This window comes from Trachemys scripta, chromosome 1 (genome assembly GCF_013100865.1).
Source record: "Trachemys scripta elegans isolate TJP31775 chromosome 1, CAS_Tse_1.0, whole genome shotgun sequence".
Classification (NCBI taxonomy): domain Eukaryota; kingdom Metazoa; phylum Chordata; order Testudines; family Emydidae; genus Trachemys; species Trachemys scripta.
In genome coordinates, this window is record NC_048298.1 from 217,292,337 (window position 1) to 217,315,407 (window position 23,071).

At 41.1% G+C, this 23,071-nt stretch overlaps 1 protein-coding gene across 3 annotated transcripts in view; it reads right to left on the reverse strand.

The window, feature by feature from the left end:
* Positions 1-23,071, reverse strand: part of WWC3 (WWC family member 3) — a 150,406-nt gene that overhangs the window by 101,692 nt on the left and 25,643 nt on the right. The window lies entirely within an intron of this gene.

The window sequence follows — 23,071 nt, forward strand, 5'->3', positions numbered from 1 at the left end:
GTGAGACAGCTTCTCCCTTCAAGTTCTGTGTTTAACTATTTAATTATGATGGCATGCAGTCCTGCCAGTTTTCTCTCTTCTCTCCCCCCCGTACTGCAGTAACAATGTGAGAACAGAGCTGGAATTCACTGCTGTTCACATTTATTGGAAACTTTATAGCATCCAAGTTCTTAGACTGTCAAAGCAGTACAATTTGCTATCCATAGCAGCTCAAATGTTAAAAAAAAAGGATCTTTTGCAACTGCCAACACACAAATGTTCATGAAATTCTATTATCTTAGACCAACATAAATTACCCTGCTCTGCCCAGAAAAAGGAAATAGACAATCACTATAGGTTTGTGAAGCATTCTGTTATTGCTAGAATGAAGGATATACACAAGTATCAGCAGCAACATTACTAACCGAATATTTTGATCATCATACTACTTCTGCAGCAACTGCTTGACAAACTAATAGTAATAAAATACACAGAAGTGATAACATTCAATAGAGTACTGGTAAATAGTCATTTTTCCTACTATTCACTGAACCAGAGCTTCTCAACCTTTTTCTTTCTACCACCACACACACGAGCGCGCGCGCTATAAAACTCCATGGTCCAGTTGTGCCACAACCGTTTTTCTGCATATAAAAGCCAGGGGTGACATTAAGGGGCAGCAGACAGGGCAATTGCCTGGGCCCCCACGCCACAGGGGGCACCGCAAAGCTAAGTTGCTTCAGCCCTGGATGGTGGGGCTCGGGGCTGCAGTCCAGTGCGGTGGGGCTTTAGCTTTCTGCCCTGAGCCCTAATTCTAATACCAGCCATGCTTGGCGGCCCCCGGGTATGCCTACACTACGAAATTAGGTCGATTTAATATAAGTCGATTTTTTAGAAAACGATTTGATACAGTCGATTGTGTGTGTCCCCACTTAAGACCATTAAGTCGGCGGAGTGCGTCCACAGTACCGAGGCTAGTGTCGACTTTTGGAGCACTGCACTGTAGGTAGCTATCCCACAGTTCCCGCAGTCTCTGCCACCCATTGGAATACTGGGTTGAGCTCCCAATGCCTAATGGGGCAAAAACATTGTCGCAGTCGGTTAGCAAAGACAGTTTGCAGCCATATTGTACTGTCTGCTGCTGTCTCCTGGTTCCTCCTGGCCAGCCTCATTGAGGTCAGTCAGGGGCTCCTGGGCAGATATGGGTGCTCCTGGCTGGCTCGGTGAGGTCAGTCGGGGGCACCTGGACATAAATGGGAGTGACTCCAGGTCATTCCCTTCTTTAAGTTTCGTCTAATGGAGATTCAGTCATGCCCGGAATATCAGGCAAGCCTACCAAAGAACCAGACAGGCAAACGGCCGCTCCGGGTCAGAACCCCAGACATCCCGCTTCTATGATGAGCTGCATGCCATTCTAGGGGGTGCCCCTACAACTACCCCACCCCTGTGCTTCCCTCCTCCCCCATCCCTCCCGGGCTACCTTGGCAGTTATCCCCCCATTTGTGTGATGCATTAATAAAGAATGCATGAATTTGAAACAATGACTTTATTGCCTCTGCAAACGGAGATCAAAAGGGGAGAGGAGGGCAGTTGGCTTACAGGGAAGTAGAGTGAACCAAGGAGGCGGGTTTTCATCAAGAGAAAAACAGAACTTTCACATCGTAGCCTGGCCAGTCATGAAACTGGTTTTCAAAGCTTCTCTGATGTGCAGCGCGCCCTGCTGCGCTCTTCTAACCGCCCTGATGTCTGGCTGTGCTTAATCATTTCGACTTTTAGAACAGAGTTCGGATAGCATAGATTTGTCTCCCCATACAGGAATCAGATCCAGTACCTCCCATGCGGTCCATGCTGGAGCTCTTTTGCGATTCTGGGACTCCTTGTTCACCTGTGCTGATGAGCTCTGCATGGTCACCTGTGCTGATCAGCTCTCCAGGAAATGAAGTTCAAAAGTTCACAGGGCTTTTCCTGTCTACCTGGCCAGTGCATCTGAGTTGAGAGTGCTGTCCAGAGCGGTCACAATGGAGCACTCTGGGATAGCTCCTGGAGGCCAATACCGTTGAATTGCGCCCACACTACCCCAAATTCAACCCAGCAGGGTCGATTTCAGCAGTTGGGGAGGAGTACAGAAATTGATTTTAAGAGCCCTTTAAGTCGACAAAAATGGCTTCGTCGTGTGGACAAGTGCAGGTTTAAATCTATCTAATGCTGCTAAATTTGACCTAAACTCATAGTGTGGACCAGGACCCCTGAAACCTGTTCGTGGCCCTTGATTGAGTACCACTGCATCTTTGGATTCAACATTTGTATTGCTCTGGAACATCAAAACTACCAAGAATTTAAGAAAACCAATACAAAGGCAAAAGTAACCCAGACAGAACCAAGGGTGTAGATTTTTATCCAGTTCACTTCCCACAGCATCATTCCAGCAGTTGCTGAAACCCTCACATAATGTATTCCCTAATAGTTTCTAAATGGCTCAAATAAAAAAATGTAACTAGCTATGTAATCAACTCAGTCACAAAAGAAAAGTTAATTTTATAAAGATAAACATTAACTAAATATTAACAATACAAACATTAGTTAAATATAAACAATAGAAATATAAACAATTCCAATATAATATAATACAAGTGATGCATATCATCACATACTGCATAAAATCAGCTTCCAAATTTGTGAACAAATGTGCAATATCTGATTACAGTCTCCTATAAAAGATCAGAATTTGGACAACATTCATAAAATGCATACATTTTATGGCCAGCAGGAATCCTAATGATCATCAGTCTGACCTTCCATATAACACAGATCATTGAACTTCCTCCAGTAGTTCCTGCAAAAACTCTCATCTTTTAAAAAAGACATCCTTCTCAGGGCTGGTCCACACTAACCCCGCAGTTCGAACTAAGATACGCAACGTGAATAATGTAGCTGAAGTCGAAACATCTTAATTCGAACTACAAGGTACTTACCGCGGGTCCACACGCGGCAGGCAGGCTCCCCCGTCGACTCCGCGTACTCCTCTCGCAGAGCAGGAGTACCGGTGTCGACGGCGAGCACTTCTGGGATCGATTTAATCTATTTAATTTATTTAATCTATTTATAACTGACCTCGGAACCGATTGCAGGAGTGGGCTGATAAAGTTTGCGGATGATACGAAGGTGGGAGGCGTTGTAAATTCGGAGGAGGATAGGGATATCCTGCAGGGAGACTTGAACGAGCTTGTGAATTGGAGTATCAGGAATAGGATGAAATTTAATAGTAAAAAGTGTAAGGTGATGCATTTGGGGATGACTAATAAAAATTTTAGTTACAAGATGGGGACGCATTGGTTAGAAGTAACGGAAGAGGAGAAGGACCTAGGGGTCCTAGTAGACCGCAGGATGACTATGAGTCGACAATGCGACGTGGCGGTGAAAAAAGCCAATGCTGTCTTGGGATGCATTAGGCGAGGTATATCTAGTAGGGATAAGGAGGTCCTGCTTCCGTTGTACAAGGCGCTGGTGAGACCTCATTTGGAGTACTGTGTGCAGTTCTGGTCTCCCATGTTTAAAAAAGATGAACTCAAACTGGAACGGGTGCAGAGAAGGGCCACTAGGATGATCAGAGGAATGGAAAACCTGTCGTATGAAAAGAGACTAGAGGAGCTTGGGTTGTTTAGTCTGACAAAGCGAAGGCTGAGGGGGGATATGATTGCTATCTTTAAATATATTAGAGGGATTAATACGAGGGAGGGAGAAGAATTATTCCAGCTTAGTACTAATGTGGATACGAGAACGAATGGATATAAACTGGCCGTGGGGAGGTTCAGGCTTGAAATTAGACAAAGGTTTCTGACCGTCAGAGGGGTGAAATATTGGAACGGCCTTCCGAGGGAAACGGTGGGGGCGACGGACCTGTCTGGTTTTAAGATTAAGTTAGATAAATTTATGGAGGGAATGGTTTAATGGTAAAACATAGTAGTCAAGGAAAACCAAGAAATGGTAGGTAAATTGTATAATGGCTGACAGGGGTCAGGCTGGAGACTCTTGCCTATATGCTCGGGGTCTTACTGATCGCCATATTTGGGGTCGGGAAGGAATTTTCCTCCAGGGCAGATTGGCTGAGCCTCTGGAGGTTTTTCGCCTTCCTCCGCAGCATAGGGCAGGGATCTCTAGCAGGAGGGTTTCTGCCGATTGAAGTCACCTAAAACAGGATTGGGGACTTCAACAGCAGAGTCCAGGGAAGGGGTAGGGACGGTTTTATGGCCTGCAGCATGCAGGGGGTCAGACCAGATGATCATAATGGTCCCTTCTGACCTTAAAGTCTATGAGTCTATGAGTCTATGATTTATCGCGTCTAGACAAGACGCGATAAATTGATCCCAGAAGATTGATTACTTACCGCCGAACCCAGAGGTAAGTATAGACGTACCCTCAGTTTAAAGACTTCAGGTGACAGAGAATTTACAACATCCACTGGTGAGTTGTTCCAATGGCTCATTACTCTCAATGATTAAAAATGTGAGCCTTATTTATTGTTCCAATTTAGTTAACTTCAACTTTGAAAAGTTCAATACTGAATCTTTTTAAGCCCTTGTATGCTAGATTTAAAAGCCCTGAAGTATCAGATATATTCTTCCAGTGTTGATACAAACTTACTAACCTGTCTCAATCTTCGCTTCATGAAACAATCTATTTAGCTTATTAAGTCCCTCACTGAAAGATGTATTCTCCAGACCTCAAACCAGTCTTGGCTCTTTTTCATACCCTCTTCAATTTTTCAGGATCGTCTTTGAAGTACTGACACCAAAATTGGCCAGAACATTCCTGTAGTGGTCTCACCAAAGCCATGTATAAAAGTAATATCAATTCAATATTCCTATGTTCCTTTGAGCATCCAAAGTGATCTTTATCCCTCTTAGCCATAGCATCACACTGGCAGCTCATGTTTGTTTCATTATCTAGCATGACTGCCTATGTTCTTTTCAGAATAAAGGAACTAGACTTATTGCTAACTGTCTCCAAAGCAGCCTGCAAGACATTGCTTATCTTTTTACATAAAAACAGTGAAATCTTTCATAATTTCCAAAACCTTTAGGCCTGATGTCAACTTGACAAATACAAATGGGAAAATATAATGACTCTATATTAGTGTGTGGGTCTCTCTCCTCAAACCCTCTCTCAACTTAAAAAAAAAAAAAAAAAAGTATTTTCCACACTTTTATAGCAGCACTCTGCATTATACAATACTTCTATGCGAAAGTGTTCCATTCATTTTCAAAATGCAGGGAATATAATACTTTCCCATCATGTTTACAAACACGATAGACTAATTTGGACAATATTCAAAACAATATTAAGAAAATCCTAGTTTGTTCTCCTAGTTATCATATACTTGTGGTCTAGATGTTTCCCAGAGACACTGATTATTTCTTCTAAGTAACAGGTAATGACACGCACACAAAAAAATGCCAAAAGTTTTGGTTTAGTACCAAACAAGATTTTGGTTTGAAGGAGATAGGAGACTTATGACTGATCCAATGAAAAAAGCCACTGCATATTTAAATTTATTGAACACAAAATAAAGTAATGAAGAAAGATTTCAAAAGAGGATTCATTTTCTAACCAAGAAGGGGTGCACAGCAAGCACACGTAGAATGTTCTTAAATTACACCCAACGTCACTACAGATGCAAGAGGAACACTTTTTCTTGCTCAGACTCGTTCATTGATGTCACATGCAGAAGGCATGGAAAGTGTGCCACTCAAAACTATCTACATACTTATAAGACTCTCATAATAGCATCTGAAAGTTAAAAGGTTTTGTCTGTACTAACACTTTTCTCACCTTTGGTCTTGAACCAGTGCATCTGCGTCGTCAGTGGTAACCTTGGTGGAAGCGCTAGCAAAGAGAGCATGAAAAGCCTCTGCCGTTTCTACGCTAGCACTTTCACCATCACTACCACAGGTGGTACAGCACCAGTGGGGAACTAACACTGGGATAGATCACAAAAAGTCCATACATAGGCACATGCATGCAAACTGAAAAATGATATTTATCTATCTCACGGGATTATTTTAAGCATTTTTAAATGCATGCTTTAAAACTGTGAATTACTATGTAAGTGCAAGACAGTAATTCATAGTCACAATCTTATACACCTCTACCTCGATATAACGTGACCCGATATAACACAAATTTGGATATAACGCGGTAAAGCAGTGCTCTGGGAGGGTGGGGCTGCGCACTCTGTCAGACCAAAGCAAGTTCGATATAACGTGGTTTCACCTATAACGCGGTAAGATTTTTTTGGCTCCCGAGGACAGCGTTATATAGGGGTAGAGGAGTAGAATCATGCTGTTTTGAATGTGCCTAGTACAAGAGTTAGTGAACCGTATGATCAGTGCAAACATGTCCTTTTGTTTTTAAAGATAAAAATGTTAAATTAGGTTTGATAAATTTTTGCAGGTGTCACGGAGTATTGGGGGACTCAGGGCCCTGCACCCCCGGCTTCCTGCGATTCACCATGACTCTCAGCCAGCCAGTAAAGCAGAAGGTTTATTTGGATGACAGGAATACCGTCCAAGACAGGTCTCGCAGGCACAGACAACAGGGACCCTCTCAGTTAGGTCCATCTTGGGGTCCCCGGCCATCCCAGCCCAGTCCCCCTTGGGGGGTCAGAGCCATCTCTGCCTCCCAGCCATCTCTCCAGCCTGCTTCCAGCACTCTGCCTTCAGCGACCCCTCCCACAGCCTTTTCAGTTTCCCGGGCTAAGGAGTCGCCTCGCCTTCAACCCCTTCCTGGGTTCTCATGTTACACACTCAGGTATGCGCCCTCGGGCAGATCCCATCCTGCAATGCAGACTATCCCAGCACACTCCCCTGTCAGCATTCACAGACCACAGTGAGAACAGGCCCAGTTCGTCACAGCAGGTTAAAAAATATTTTCAACAAGCTGCTAAAATGAATGTTATGATAACATTACAAGGTATTGTACACAACACTTACCCAACAAGAAATCCAAACAATTGAAAACAAAAATAAGAAGTTTCATGAATTTTAGAAGCTACAGAAATAAATTTAGACTAAGTGATTAGAGTTTACTAATGCTGCCTGATATGAGATTTAAAACCTAGTAAAATAAGGGAGGAATTTTACAGATTAGAGCTATTGTTAGTTACACTCTAACAATCAGAGTATTGTTACAGTGAAATGATCTCCAGCACTTCATATACAGTACACCTACATTAACATTTTCCATTACTGACAACTTCTATGTATGCTACTTCATGTAGAACTGTCCATTTGAACCAAAAGCTGTAGTCACTGAGAAGAAGCTTTATTGTAGAACAGAGTAAGTGTTCTCCCAATACTTTATCTAGTAGTTATTTAGGCAAAATACTCCCAAATTAGTTCTAATTTCTCTGGACTTCAGTTACAATATTAAAAATACAAGTGAAGGTATAGCAATTGATTTACCTCTGATGATTTTGTTCTAGAGACACCATGTTTACAATTACTCAAGATAGTCTAGACATTGGTTCCTACCTAAATTGCCACATTATCAACAAGATTTTCTTTGCGATGAGTAGTGAGGCATGCTTGCCCATTGCACATACACATCCCTTATTCATAAGCAAAACCTACACATGCAGTATTCTACCTTCGCATGCCATAAGAACCTTAATCCACAATCCGTAATGATCCCACCTCTCTCACATAAACTTCTAGAATATAAACAATATTAACTTTCCATGAACAGATGGAGCAAGAGTGAACAATGAAGAAAGGGAATTAAATAGATGTAACAGGTTTTATACCATTTTCACAAAAACCTGTTTAAACTGTAGAACAATAGTTTGTGTATCTAAGGTTTCCTTTGGATCTGTTAAGAATTCATGCTAGCATTCTAAAAAGAAAAAATGGAAATGGAAACCATGATCACACAGTCAACAACTCAGTTATTTAAGTAAAGTTTTTACTAAGGAATTGTCTCTATTCAAAGTTGTACACATTTAATTTTAATTCAGTTTAAATCTGATTTCTTTAAACCAGTGCACAACAGAGTGGGCATTCTTCATTTGATTTAAACCAGATTTGTATTAATGTATCTTATTGATTCCTTATTTAATTAAATCAAAATAAGCAAGGTTTAAATCAGATTAAGGTGTTTGCACAGGTCTAACTAATCAGGTTTAAAGTTACAACTTTAGCTAAACTGGTGTAACTTTGAATAAAGACAAAGCCTAGAAAAATCGTTTTTCTGCTAGGCAAATTACCAGCTCCCATAGTAATAAAACATAAATTGTAGAACAGTAACATAGAAACAGATACAGCTGTAGCAGGTCAGCCAAAAAATACATTGGGAATACTACTGAAATTAAACGTCCTCTGGAAGTATCACACCCCTTTCTCTGATTAATTCAAATGCTAAAAAAAATGGGAGAGGTCTCCTTTCCTGTTTCTATAAAAGGAATTGTACATGGAATGAGTACATCTGTAAAAGCACTTTAAATCAGCAAATTTAGGAGCTAGGCAGCAACAGAACAAGAGCACTCACTTTTCCCAAAAAAAGAATTCAATAGGTTCTTGTCTGAAGTCACAAGTGAAAATGACTTTGGTTGTCTTATTCTATTCCCCCATCTGTTCACAGTATAAAACCAAACATAATATAGCACAATTGGCTATCTCTGCATAGGAAAACACTAGTACTTGAAGAACAGGGGTAACTGAAAGACAGATATGCTGAAAGAACTATTGGATGAAACTTTCACAGATTCAGAGAGCTTAAGGCCAAAAGGGACCATTAGATCATTTATTCCTGTTTATCACAGGCCATTACATTTCACCCATTTCCTCTGTACTCAGCCAAATAATTTGTTTAGCTACAACATATCTTCCAGAAAGACATCTAAGTAGTGATTAGAGATGGAGAATCCACCGCTTCCCTTGGTATTTTTTTGGCAATGATTAATCACCCTCACTGTTAAAAATGTGTGGCTTGTTTCTAATTTGAATTTGTCTGCCTTCAGCTTCCAGCCACTGGTTCTTGTTATCCCTTTTTTCCCCACTAGTTTAAAAAATTTGTACAGTCCCTGACTGTTCTACTTGGATCAAACCAATGGTATTCCATCCTTCACATTGATGAGAACAAAATTCACTCCCATTGCAAGGAAAAGCCAACTAAATAATGCCTGTTGTAAACAATCTGAGAACTGTTTAGTGCTCACGAAGAGAGAAAGACTCCATTGTGGCCCCCTTGACTCAAGTCCTCTAACATTCTGCAATGAGCACATGAAAAAGTACTTGGTATGTTCCATGTAAACTTTTATTAAAGACCACCAGATTAAATTTCAAACCAGCGACATGGTGAGATCACTCCACAATGGCTTCTTCTGTCTCTCTTATCTGTGGTGTACAAGCTAAAAAGTTAAATTTTAAAATGGTACATTTTTATATAAAAAGGTTTTGGTCTCTTAACTAGAGATCATACTTCACACAGTAGACAACAAACTGCCACAACAGTATCTTTGCCATTATTCATACCATGATTCAAATCAAGATAAAGCTGTTTCCTCAGCTCTCTGATTTAACTTTACCTTTTCCAAAAGTAATAGCAATCTTCTGACATCACAGCCATTTTTGGCTATGTAACCCTTCAAAAGCTTAAATTTTGAAGCACATTAGAAAGTGTCTGGAATCTGAATCCCATGGATTTAAACAGACAAAAATCTTGTTTTGGGGGATTTTTTCCCACCTAAATTGTTTTAAGTAAAAACTTTTTTTTTTTTTTTAAAGACAGTCTTGTATGCACATGCAATAAAGCAGATGAAAATATTCCTATAATGCCTAGCTTTATTAAATATTTACTCTGCCAATTTAAAAGCCAAATTATAAGAACAGTCCAATTACAAGATACGAGGCTTGACATGAACATGGGACAGTGTTGCCACCTGATTAGATTCTGATTGAATCAGAAGGGATTGCTTCCCATCCCCGTTTTATTTGTTTAGTTTACATCATCATCTGTTGTGGATGCAGAAGAGGCACTCCTTTGGATAATGTAAACGCTTCCAAATATAGTCCAACATCTTTGTAAACTAGTTCCCAAAAAAAGTATCAGCTCAGGAGGGAAATCATACTATTTTAGGTGAATACGCAACCTTTTGGCCCAAACTTTAACACCCTTTATAATAGAATCCTGTTTTTTGTTTTAAAAAGGTGGAAATCTCCTCTTGGGATAAAAACAACACAACACAAAAAACTCAAAGGACCTTTTATAATAAGAAAACCTTTATGGATGCATAACAAGTGACAACTACATGCCCCTCCTGCCCCTGCTCCTTCAAAGAGGGCTGAAAACAGTTTGGTTGTTAGTACAGACACCTGGTACAAACCAATTTGAGTTACTTCCAACACCCTGTTCAGAAACTGAGCTAGACCAGGGGTGGCCGACCTGAGCCTGAGAAGGAGCCAGAATTTACCAATGTACACTGCCAAAGAGCCACAGTAATACATCAGCAGCCCCCCATCAGCTCCCCCGCTCCCAGCACCTCCCGCCCACCGGCAGCCCAGCAGATCAGCACCTCCATCTCCCTCCCTGCACCTCCCAATCAGCTGTTTCGTGGTGTGCAGGAAGCTCAGAGGGGGAGGGGAAGAGTGAGGGCACAGTAGGCTCAGGGGAAGGGGTGGAGTTAGGGCAGAGCCAGGGGTTGAGCAGTGAGCGCCCCCCAGCACATTGGAAAGTTGGCGCCTGTAGTTCCAGATCCGGAGTTGGTGCCTATACAAGGAGCCACATATTAAACTTCTGAAGAGCTGCATGTGGCTCCAGAGCCACAAGTTGCCCACCCTGAGCTAGACCACTGGAGAACAAGACGCTGGAACATGTTAGGTGAGATTTTCATACTGCTATGGCAACTTTACAGCCAGTAGCTATGTCTTGTCAACATAGTGCTGTCTACACAGAGGATTAAGTCAGTATAACTATGTCAATCAGGGGTGTAGATTTTTCACACCCCTGAGTGACGTAGTTAGACCTATATAGGTATGTAGTATAGACCTGGCCTCAATCTAACAGGGATTTAAGATGGCTTTGACCAGTCAATGTGGACTAGGCAAAAAGCTTGTTAAAATTTATTTCTAGTAGAGACAAGGCGACAGGATGTTGAATGAGGGTTTGCAATTTGACACAAGAAAACGCTATTCATTATCTTATCCTTATTCATTCTGATAGGGCTAATGCTGGTCCACTCACAAAGTGAAGGTACTGTTTTAAACACCATACTGGCAGATGCTAGGGAGAAAAGGGATGAGAAGTGCAGAGGGTGAAATGAGGAGGAAAGCACATATCTAAACTGTTTTTGTCTGATGTCTAACTTCTGTCCTAATGTTTGTTTGCCTTTCATACTATATGTAATTTCTAACCACTTTAATAAGTTTATGCTTGCACATTAGCCTGGTATTTTAGCAACTATTTTTCACAGAAAATACACAGTTAGGAAAGGGAAATGTTGAAGAGGGCTTTTTTTTGTTGTTTCACAAAGCCATTCACAGGAAAAGCTGTTTACAGCTTTTTTAGTCACATTCCAATCTTGAAGAAGCTATAATGACTTCCTTCACCTTTGTAGCTACAGGCTGGCTAGGAATACATTCCAAGGCCTGCAGGAGCTTCTTTGAAGAAAGCCAGTCTGTGACCACTGAACTGTTCAGCTATATCCCTCCTGCAGCCCTAAGCCTCACAGCTCCTCCAAACAGACTAATCCAAAGAGATCAAACACACTCTCCTTAGAGATGCCACCTCCCTCCCAGAAGGACAGTACAGTATTGAACAAATAATAAATGCACTGCCCTGGTCCTGAAAGAATGTGCTTTTTCAGCAATATTTCTTTTTAAAAATATAGACTTTTTTTTTTTAAAAAAAAAGCTGGGACACCTTTAGCAATGTGGCAGCAAACAAGAGGACACTCATTTCTGTATGTAAAAATCTGTAACAAATTACATCATAAGCAATTAACCCTATATTACGGTACTTTTGAATATTATCACATTGTCCAGCTTACATAAAGCATCCCATTCTACTAACAAAATTCAGAACATGTTAAATGTTCTACTGCTGGGGGAATTCTGTGCCACTGTGCAAGTGCAGAATTAATGTCCCCCCACAGATTCCCCCCCCCCGTACAATAATTGATTCTGACGGAGAGGCAAAGAGAAGTTGCAATTACACGTTTTGCCCACAAGGGGCTGATATGGCACCGGAAGAGAGGGCAGGTGGCTTATGGGATGGAGCAGCCAGTCACAGACAGGAAGGGGGCAGAGGCTGCCTTTCTCACAGCGCCCTGCCCGTGGGACTAGGTGAGGAGGCACTGGATATGTGGGGATGGACAGATAGGGCACGGGGGTTTCTGAGGGGTGTCACAGAGACTGGGGTTCAGAAAAGCTAGTGGTAGTGGACAGACTGGGGTGGGGGCACAGGAGATAGTGGGGTGACAACACTGAGCCAGGAGCTGAATGGGAGTGGGGGTGCAGGGCCACATGAGGACAGGGAGAGGGGGGATGCAGGGACACATGGCGACAGGGGCAGCTATGACTGGCTGAATGCGGAGCTGGGGTTCAGGGATACATGCAGACAAAAGCAGCTACACCTGGCTGAATGAGGATGCAAGGACACAAGGAGAAATGGGGATGCGGGGCACATGGGGACAGCAGCAGACATCGGTGCCGGCTCAGTGGGTGCTCCGGGGAAAAAATGGTGAGTGCTGAGCACCCACCGGCAGCCCCTGTATCAGCACTTCTCCCCCTCCCCCCAGCCCGCTGGCAGGCCCCGCTGATCAGCACCTCCCCCTTCCTCTGTGCACCTCCTGTCCACTGCAGACAGCTGTTTCACGGCGTGCAGGAGCCAGGCGGTAAAGGGGGAGGAGCAAAGACACGGCGGGCTCGGGAGGGGGGAGGTGGAAGAGGTTGGGAAGAGGTGGGGCAGAGTAGAGCAGGGGCAGGACAGGGCAGGGTGTGGCATTGAGGGAAGGGGTGGCGTGGGTGCGTGGCCTGGGGCAGAGCCTGTGGGGGCAAATGTGAAGGCGGCACCTGTGGAGGCAAATGTGCTTGACTGAATGGGAGACGCTAGGGGGCAGCCAAGGTCTGCATGCAGGAGGCTCCCCAATTCCCTAACAATCCTTCCCCCTCGCACCCCCACAAAAAACCTGTTCTATTCTTTCCCGCTACACCCAGCAATCCTCCAAGATTCTCTCCCAGGCACCTTCCCAACAATACTTCCTTATTCGCTCAGCTCCTCCATTACCCCGATTCCCCCAAGCCTTTGCACTGCTTCTAAAGGATACAGGAAATACGTTTCTGTATTGCAGTTTAAATGAATTATTACTCACAGTTCTGTATTAATATACCTAGTAAGGAATCTATTTGTCAAAAAAAATTTACTGAATCTTTTTTGTCTGTATTTTTACAGGCATACTTGCTGACAGGTATTTTGAAATAAATTACCAAAATAATTGAAACTGACATGATTATATTGTGTTATTTTGACAAATAAAATATGCAGAATTTTAAAATATTGTGCACAGACTTTTTAATTTGTTGGTGCAGAACTTCCCTAGAAATAATATTCAAATCATAGAAGATGGTTAGCATTTTAATATTCCAACCTTTTTTTAAAGCCCACCTTCGCTACTTAGAAATATGCGTAGCTCAAAGTAATATAGGCTATAAATACACATTTAAAAAAAAAAAGATAAAACCTGAAGGTAAAGTCTTCTTCCCTCACATAAAAGTGCACATTTGTGTATGAGTGCCTGACTGGCTAATTGGATTTCACTCTTGGAGAACGGCATCTCAAATATAACCTTAATTTCTGAAATAAAATAATTTGGTACACATCAGCTCAGGCCCTTGCGGTCATAAATCCACAACATAAATGACCACACAGAAATTGGCACAAATGAAGCTCAGTGCTCAGGACAGTGTTAGCACAGAAACTTTCAGAATGCAATATATCCTAGCTTGAGGTCACTGGGAGGAAAATACAGAAAGACTCATACTACAAGAACCTGCACTGTGCTCAGCAACTATGCAACGTTCAATGCCAGTTGCCTTAGTTCTTTTCTTTATATATACATAAAATCTTACAGTAATTATATAATCTTATAGTAATTAATGATATTGTGATTTTTTATCATATTTTAAATGACAACTTGCATTCAAAGCAGCCTCTCACAATGGATTCCCCCCCCCCCCTCAGAAATAAAACATTACTTCAGAGTGAGAAAAAAGAGTATTAATTCAAAGGTCAGTTATTTCTATGGTCCTCTAGTGCTTCCTGCACTTTGTGGAAGATACACCCAAACTTAAAAAAATGGAACATAAGCAGGTTACATTGTATCATTATTCCAATGGTGTTACAGTGGCATAAAACAGAAGTAGCACAGTGATGAATCAGGCTCATTGTGCTTAAAAAACAATGGAAGAGAACTGCTTTCCACTGACTACCAGGTCTATAATATTTTTTAGCCAAAGTGTCTTATTTGTCTCTAACAGCATGAACTGCAAGTTGTTCTGTATTTTTAAACCCTTGCATCTGCTTAGGACAAATTACAGGATTAAGGCAAAGAACAGACTGCAGGACTGGGAATTTACTGCCTAGTATTATCAGGATCAGCAAATCATTTCATATTATTTAATTTAGCAACTGTTACAAAATACATAAAAAGTAGAAAGTCGTTTGATAAACATCACTTATAATGGTATATAAATGAAGAAAAACATTCCCATTTTTCTTGAATGTCACTGGAAATGGTCATTATATTAAATTAATAGGTCAGGAATATTCTGTTCTGACTTCTGAAAATTCACTAGAATGATTTTGATTCACACAGTTTTATAGGATCTTGAGCCTTTTGTTATATTGCTTGTGTTATAGGATCTTGAGCCTTGTGTTATATGGCATACTGCATCAATTCAGAGATCACGGAGACAACAGGCCATACAACCCCTTTACATTTTCTTAAGTGTCAGTGATAATCAGCCAAACAGGAAAGAACCTCACCCATGCACTGGAATTTGAGAGATGCATTAAATATGCTCAGTGTATCCTCTGATATCTCACATAAGCCAAATGCCTAGGAAAGAGATGAGTACAGATAACTATGAAATACTGAAATCTCTATTATGCAGCTCCTTCTATGCCACAAATAATCAATCTGAATAGGATAGCCCCTATGTCTGCATACACCAAGGGGGTAGAATCACTTCAGGACAGCAGCTGTATGTTGAATTGGGGCTGGACTGAACTGTAAAACCCATAACAAAACAATCCTGTACATTAGCAAAATAAGAAGAAATAACAGTAGTTCGTAGTCTCAATCTTGAGACTCTGTATACCTAAAATTATGGTTGAACTAACAAAAAAATTGGAAGACTCCACCCTCTGACTTTTTCTTTACTATCATCAAGTAAACCTATGAGCAACGATAGTTATATATTGTTTTTTCTTCACAATCAAATTCAGAAAAGAAGGCAAGGCTTAGAGAATGTTGTTTTATTCCATTACGCCTTAAAAACTGTACTCTCTACTCATAACTCTCCCATGTAAACAATATATCTGGCAGCAAAAGAACTCCTGAAATACATCATGAAAACTAGAACTAATCTTCCAAGCAACCGCCACAGTTTAAATGGCAGCTCTGATCCACAAGCAAAATCAGGGTAAAGGTGTACAGAAGAAAGTGTGTCTGCCAAGTACTATGCTATCTGACCAAAAGGACTGAAACACTTGCTCTAAAATCCATACCCAGGATAAAGATCAACTACAAAGCAAAAAGTTTGCTGTTGTTTCTATATTTACTGCTCCTACATAACTGCCTTAAATTTTTATCTCATGTGTCTTTATTTCCCTGTCTTTTTGTGTGGTTGTGTGTATTTAAAAGTGTTTATGGATACAACAAAGTATAGAATTGTAATAAGTCTTCTGGCTTGTTACTGGACACTGTTATCTTTCCCCAGTTCAACATCCAACCAGCAGAAGGCTCCATAATCCCTCCAATTCAGGAAAAGAAAGTCACATTCAACTCCCCATGAAACAGGGTTGGCAGAAAGCCAAAGTCTGAGAGAGGCAGTGTACCTAAGAACATAAAAACGGCCATACTGGGTCAGACCAAAGGTCCATCTAGCCTAGTTTCCGGTCTTCCAACAATGGCCAATGCCAGGTGCCCCAGAGGGAATGAACAGAACAGGTAATCATCAAGTGATCCATCCCCTGTCACTCATTCCCAGCTTCTGGCAAACAGACTAGGGACACCATCCTTGTCCATCCTAGCTAATAGCCATTGATGGACCTATCCTCCATAAACTTATCTAGTTCTTTTCTGAATCCTGTTATAGACCTGACCTTCACAACATCTTCTGGCAAGGAGTTCCACATCTTGACTGTGCATTGTGTCAGCTGTGTGACTGTGCGTCCCAGTGTAGCCTGGGAGCTGACTGCAGAGGGAAGGCTTGATCTGGGACTGGGAAGTGGAGAGCCAGACAGACTCGGCCTATTGCTGACAGACGGCCAACAAGAAAGAATACAGGACAGCATGCTACAGGCAGAACAATGGTGTGGAGGAGTTGAGACTCTTACTTATACACCACTGTACAGGACTGTCATTAGGTGATAGGTTAGGAACTCTTGGTTTGATCTTTTCTGTTATAACAAAAGCAATTGTACCTATGGTGTTTGCACCTCTATTTTGCCAGCCCTAGTAAAGCATTCTTGTGTTACTCAGAATCTGTGAACGTTTCTGGGAGCCTCCCAAGCACTACTGTCTGAAGAGCCAAAGGCTGTGTCTACACTGGCAAGTGAATGACAAAACTTTTGTCATTCAGAGGTGTTAAAAAAAAACCCCACACACACACCCTGAAAGACAAATGTTTTGTCAAGGAAAAGCACTGGTGCGAACAGCGCTTTGTCGGCAGGAGCGCTCTCCTGCCGACAAAGCTACCGTTGCTCGTTGGGAGTATAAGTTTTTTGTTGATGGGAGAGCTCTCTCCTGTCGACATAAAGCAGCTATACTGTGCGACTTTTAGTGAAACGGCTGTAGTTGCACAGCTGTGCCACTGAAAGCTACACAGTGCAGACAAAGTCAAAAACAGTGAGTGCTTACAATGTTTACAGTCAAGCTCATGGTACACAGAAAAGGCTACCAAATATCGAGAGGAGAAGTATACCACCACACGCACAGCGGGGTTGGTTACAGTATTATTCTTATAAATACTTTTTTGTGCAATTTCATTGTAAATGCAAAAAATTACTAGTTGACCAAACGCTAAATACTAGCTATGAGTCCAATAATGAAAAATTACATAGCAGGCCCCAATCAAAAGGCCAGACTGATACACTATGAAATTTTGAATAGGGGGTTGGAATCTGAACTTGTCAACTCAGGTGCATCACTAAAAAACTAACGTGTGCAAAATCCTGTAACTGTTAGCTGTGCTTTAAGTCAAATCATATTTATAGCAATTCTTTAGAGGAATGGAAAAATTTATTTAAGATACAAATAGATTAAAAACTTTTGTTATTGTAAAGATTCAATATTAATACCATATTCAAAATAGTAGGCTAAACTACATTATACTTGCACACACTTGCATATTCACATGCAAGTAAGTGAAAGTCACAAATTAAACAAACCGGCATATATGTATAGCTCTGTTATTCATCGCAATTCATGAAACTGGTTCATTTACAATGTTGTTCCAGCAGCTCTGCAGATTTGCCTTCCCCAGGATTGTTTCTCAAAGGATAATTCATTAACACCTTATTTTCTATTGTGAAAGTATCAGCATTCTTTATGAGCTGTTCTATTTGAGAACCTACTATGAAAAGTGGTGGAGACATAACTGCTTTGTCTGGACACGAGGATGAGATGGGTATTTAAGGGGTAGCTTCTTTATCCACCCTAGCATCCTGTTCCTCAGACATCTCCTGTGGGGGGAGCTCGGTGGGGAGGAAAGGACTGAACAACCCTAATCTCTCTCTGAGACAGTACCAGTGGTCTGGAGAATTGCTGCCCAGGGATCCCAGTGTGGCCATTGGGGACTCCTATACAGGTGTAGGGATGACATATGGAGTTGGTTCTACCACCCTAGATGACCATTGTGATCTTCCCTATGACTGTCAAAGAATGGGTTTCTGACAGGATATGTAGGGAAACCCTGGACTGAAATAGTGACCAACTGGATTCTCCTCAACATTGTCCAACGGAGAAACCCCTCATAGAAAAAGATAGAGTCCTGTGGTAGTGGGGGACAATATCAGTCTGAGGATTAAGATCTCTGTACCAAAAGATGTTCGGTACTCATGAGGAGCGGGGATTTTAGCTCCTCTGTTATGGACAGACCCCTCATATATCTAAACTCTTGCAGTACAAAGTAGAGAACTGGCACTGACACGGTAGCCTAGGACACAGTAGCCAAAGTTGACAGTACTAACGATGGTGGTTACGCTCACCCTCTTTGTTCCTGGTAGAGGGTACTGAAGCCCTGTCAGAGTCATGTCTCTCTCGCAATCTCAGGGACCTTCCCACTCCGCCAGTACCAGAGGAGTCCTTCTACTCAAGAATATCATGCCGAGAAGTTGAAGCTTCTGAGATAATAGATCTTGCATGGGACTTGGGCCTTTTTTGCTGCAGGTCCCTTCAGTTAACAGTCCGTACTCCCCTTTTTGGGAACTCTCCAATGACCCCCCCCTTCTTTTTAGAGAAGCCTGCACTATGTGGAAGAGCCACTGAATCTGTCTGGAGAGAAGATATATGTGTGGGGGTCTCCTGATCTGACTCAGATACTGGTCAAAGTGAGCACTCCATCATTAACAGTGTGAGCTGAATCCCCCTGTTCTTCCTTGCCCTTGACTTGAGGAATAGGCAGAAACTGCAATTCTGGGAGACACAACACTCTCCCAAACAATGCACACACTTAGAGTGGCCATCACTCACAGGTATAGCCTGTCAGCAGAAAAGGCAATGTTTGAAGCCTGATGAGCCAGGCATGCCATGCCAGGAAGACAAGGCTCCCCAAGGAAAAAGAGAGAAGAAAAAACTAACGTACAAAAAAACCTTAGCCTCTCAATACTAAGTAACGATAACTATTACTGACAACTAATTATACTAACAAAACTTAACTATCAGAAGAACACGAAATAGCTGAGGCATGTTCAAGGCAGACATGCTAGGGTTCTCTCTCTCTCTCTCAGGCCGAGATAATAGAGAAGGAACTGAGGACAGTTCATCCTGTATACCCTCAGTGTCCAGCATAAGAAGGCATAGGGCCGAACAAGCACTGCCAGCAGAAACTTCTACGATGAAGAGCTTGAGAGGCGCATGCACACCTGAAGTGGAAAATCCTTAGGGTCACTAAGTTTATCAGCATTCCTCTTACAGGCAGCCAGATCAAGAAGTTGTGCTATGACTCCATATACCAGAAAAATGGAAAAGGACAGAGATGATGAGATTTTTGATCAGCATTCTTTCATAAATGATGCTGTGAAATACTTTTGTGAAAGGATTTTATAACAAGGTTCAAAATCACTTTGGCCATATGTCAACTGATAAAATTGAAATATCCTTGGAAAAGAGACTGGACTGACTGCGCATGAGAGGGTGAAGATGTACAGTGCTTTTGACTAGAGGCTTGCACTAGAGCAGTGGTCTCCAAAGTGGGGTGCGCAAAAGGATTCTTAGGGATGCGTGGCAGTAGGAGCACTTTTTTTCTTTGTCAGGTGGGAGTCTGAGTGGGTTGGGGGGTGGGGGGGGGAGACATGCTTCGGCAATTCAGGCGGGAGTCCGAGCGGCTTTTTGTTGTTGTTGTTGCTTCGGCAAAAATGGTAGAGCCGGCGCGGCAGGGGGTGTGTGCTCAAAATTTTTTTACTGATAGGGGTGCGCGATCAAAAAAGTTTAGAGACCACTGCACTAGAGATATACAGCTATAACCTGCTGTGGTCTACAACTGGTATCAATATAAGAAATGCCTTTTCTATGCTGGAAGAATACATCATGTTAGAAAAACTATTAACTGACACACAGTAACAGGATGTTAAACAGGAATTAGCATCTAGTGTAATAATCTGGGACAAGTCATATTTAAAAATGTAATAGCTAGTTGTGGCTAGATCTTAAAGTCTCCCTGGAGATGAAGTCAAATAAGATTAGAAACAGACCTCAGTCATTTTTAAATGCACCCGGGGTTCTCCCATCAGCATAGGTAATCCACCTCCCCAAGAGGTGGCAACTAGGTGGATGGAAGAATTCTTCTGTTGACCTAGTGCTGTCTACACTGGGGGTTAGGTCATCTTAACTATTCACTCGGGGTGTGGATTTTTCACCCCACTGAGCAGTGCAGCTGGAATGACCTAACTTTTTAGTGTAGACCAGGCCTAAGAAAGAAATTCAGGGGCTTAGGGCTCGTCTACACAGCTAGTCACTGTGCAGCAAACCACAGTGTAACTCTACAACATACCAGTTTGCCACAGAAACTTCTGGTGTGGATACTGGTACAGCACCCTGGAAGTCCCAGAGTGTAGTTTGGCATACTACACTTTCAGGTACTAATAAGCCAAAGCACAGGCCGGAAATTTCAATGCGCTACAGCAGTATCCATTCCAGAAGTTGATGCAGCAAGCTGGTGTGCTGCAGATTCACATCCCAGCTGCTGCACAGTAACTTGCCCTTAATATTTTATTGATAAAGCCCTGTTCCTGCAGAAAGCTTATGACTGGGAGTGTTCACATTAATTTCAATAAAACTATTCCCAACAGTAAGTGCTACTTCCAGTCGTAAGTGTTCACTCTAAGACTTCCCGGTAAAGTACTCTTATCCAGTCTGAGTCTTATGGAAGAGAAAGCTTATTTTTAAAAAGTTACAGAACCAAGTTATGAAAGGTTATAAAATGAAATCAAGGAGCTAACAATGGGAGGAAAAAGTAAATTCATTTAAACTAAGCAGAAAACAACAATGGTTGAAAAATGTATGCTCAGGAGGACATTCTTTTCAAATTTCATCACAGAGTGATTTGTAAGTGGTGCCAAAAATACATGCATGCCAGGGCTTCACACTCATCCTAATTAAAAACAAATTTAGCATGAAAAATATAAAATAAAAAATTGAAAACAAATACACCGCACTCAGATAATTCTCTGGTTAAAAGTAATATTAAAATCTCAAGCTAGGAGTGTCTCACTCATCTCTTAGAGCCTCTAATCTCAGATCAAGGGTAGTCAACAGGCGGAATGTGGGCCAAATCTGGACCACCGGATGCTTTTGAACGGATCCTGAATTTTTTTTATTTACTTATCATCATCATTATTGTTGTTATTGTTTTATTATTTTCTCTGGAGTCTGGACCTTAACTATACATTGACCAAGAAATTTGGACCTTGACAAAAAATAATCGACTACCCTTATCATAGAGCCTCAAAGATTTCATTCTTATTCTCTTTTTTAGCTAATGTATTTATACAGATTACTTGAAATATCACTTACTGCTGTACTCCAAAAACAAGAGTACAAACCCATCATACCCTCAATATGCAGAACAGGTTCCTCTCACAGTAAGTTCATAAATGTAATAGTCTCTCATTGAAATTACAATAAGTAAAAGTAACGTAAAAAAGTGATATACAATTTGTTTTAGAACTCAATAGTCATCTAGATATTTTAAAACAAAAGAAAAAAAAACTTCAACATATTTTCTGCAGCATGGGCACATTTTCTTTTCCATATCACCACAGTCTTTCCCCTGACCTCAAAGGGGCATGTAATTGCCCGATTTGTGTTTATCCCTTTATGGAATGTCAATTTTTACTTCAAGTAGTTGATATTACTTGCAAATTATGTTTTATTTTATGTATTTAAAATCTCTAGGTACACTACAAAATACATACAAATATTATTATAAAGCTTCATAAAACAGGTCTCCCAGATGTGGACTACCCCTGCAAATCTTAAAAGATACAACAAGGGCCTCTCACAAACCCTAAGCAGCTTTCCCATCTTATCAGCCAGCATTCTCTTCCACTCATCCTCCTAGTTCTCAGAAAACTTAGCGCTTGTTTTTCAGTTCTTCAGTACCTCCCAATAAATGTGTGTAGTCCCTATACATATATGCCTATAAAGCTCCTACATGCTCCTAAATATCAAACATGCATATAACCATGCTGCATTTACAGTGATTACTACTTTAGGTTTAGTTATCAAGCTTAATAGTCATCATATATTTTTCAGAGGTAACAATAATGGTAACAAACTTTATAATCTTAAATGCTGCCAGTAGTTTCACAATACTTTATATTTAAATTTAAAGAAAGCTATTGCAATTTAGTCCTTTAGAGAAAGTAATGAAACAATTGCTCATAACTTCACTCTTATGTGGAGTAGAGTCACAGAATTAAAAATGTTCTGTGAAAATGTTCCATTCAGGAATGCTGACCAAACAAGGCATTTTTAATGAACAAAGACCAGTGGGAAAATATGAACTTGCTTTAGGTAACAGAAACACTGAAGTGGAACCTACATAACTATGGTATATTAAAGAAATAGATCTATTAGGATAAAATGCATTTTCTGTGTACCAAACTAAATACAAATAGTTATACAGTGATGAAGCCCTTTACATGAGTAAAACGGTACTAACAGAAGTTATAAAATATATTAAGAGTATAAAATTCCAGTGCACTCAAAAAGCAAAAGAAAAACAATCAGCTAAAACAACACAGCTATTTAACATTTGCTTTGCACCGCAGCCAACTCTATCTGATAAAATAGCAGAGTGCTCTTAAAATAAAATAATTGTGAAAGGATTAGACGAGGGGTCAGCAACCTTTCAGAAGTGGTGTGCTGAGTCTTCATTTATTCACTCCAATTTAAGGTTTCACGTGCCAGTAATACATTTTAACGTTTTTAGAAGGTTTCTTTCTATAAGTCTATAACATAACTATACTATTGTTGTATGTAAAGTAAATAAGGTTTTTAAAATGTTTAAGAAGCTTCATTTAAAATTAAATTAAAATGCAGAACACCCCAGACCAGTGGCCAGGACCCAGACAGCATGACTGCCACTGAAAATCA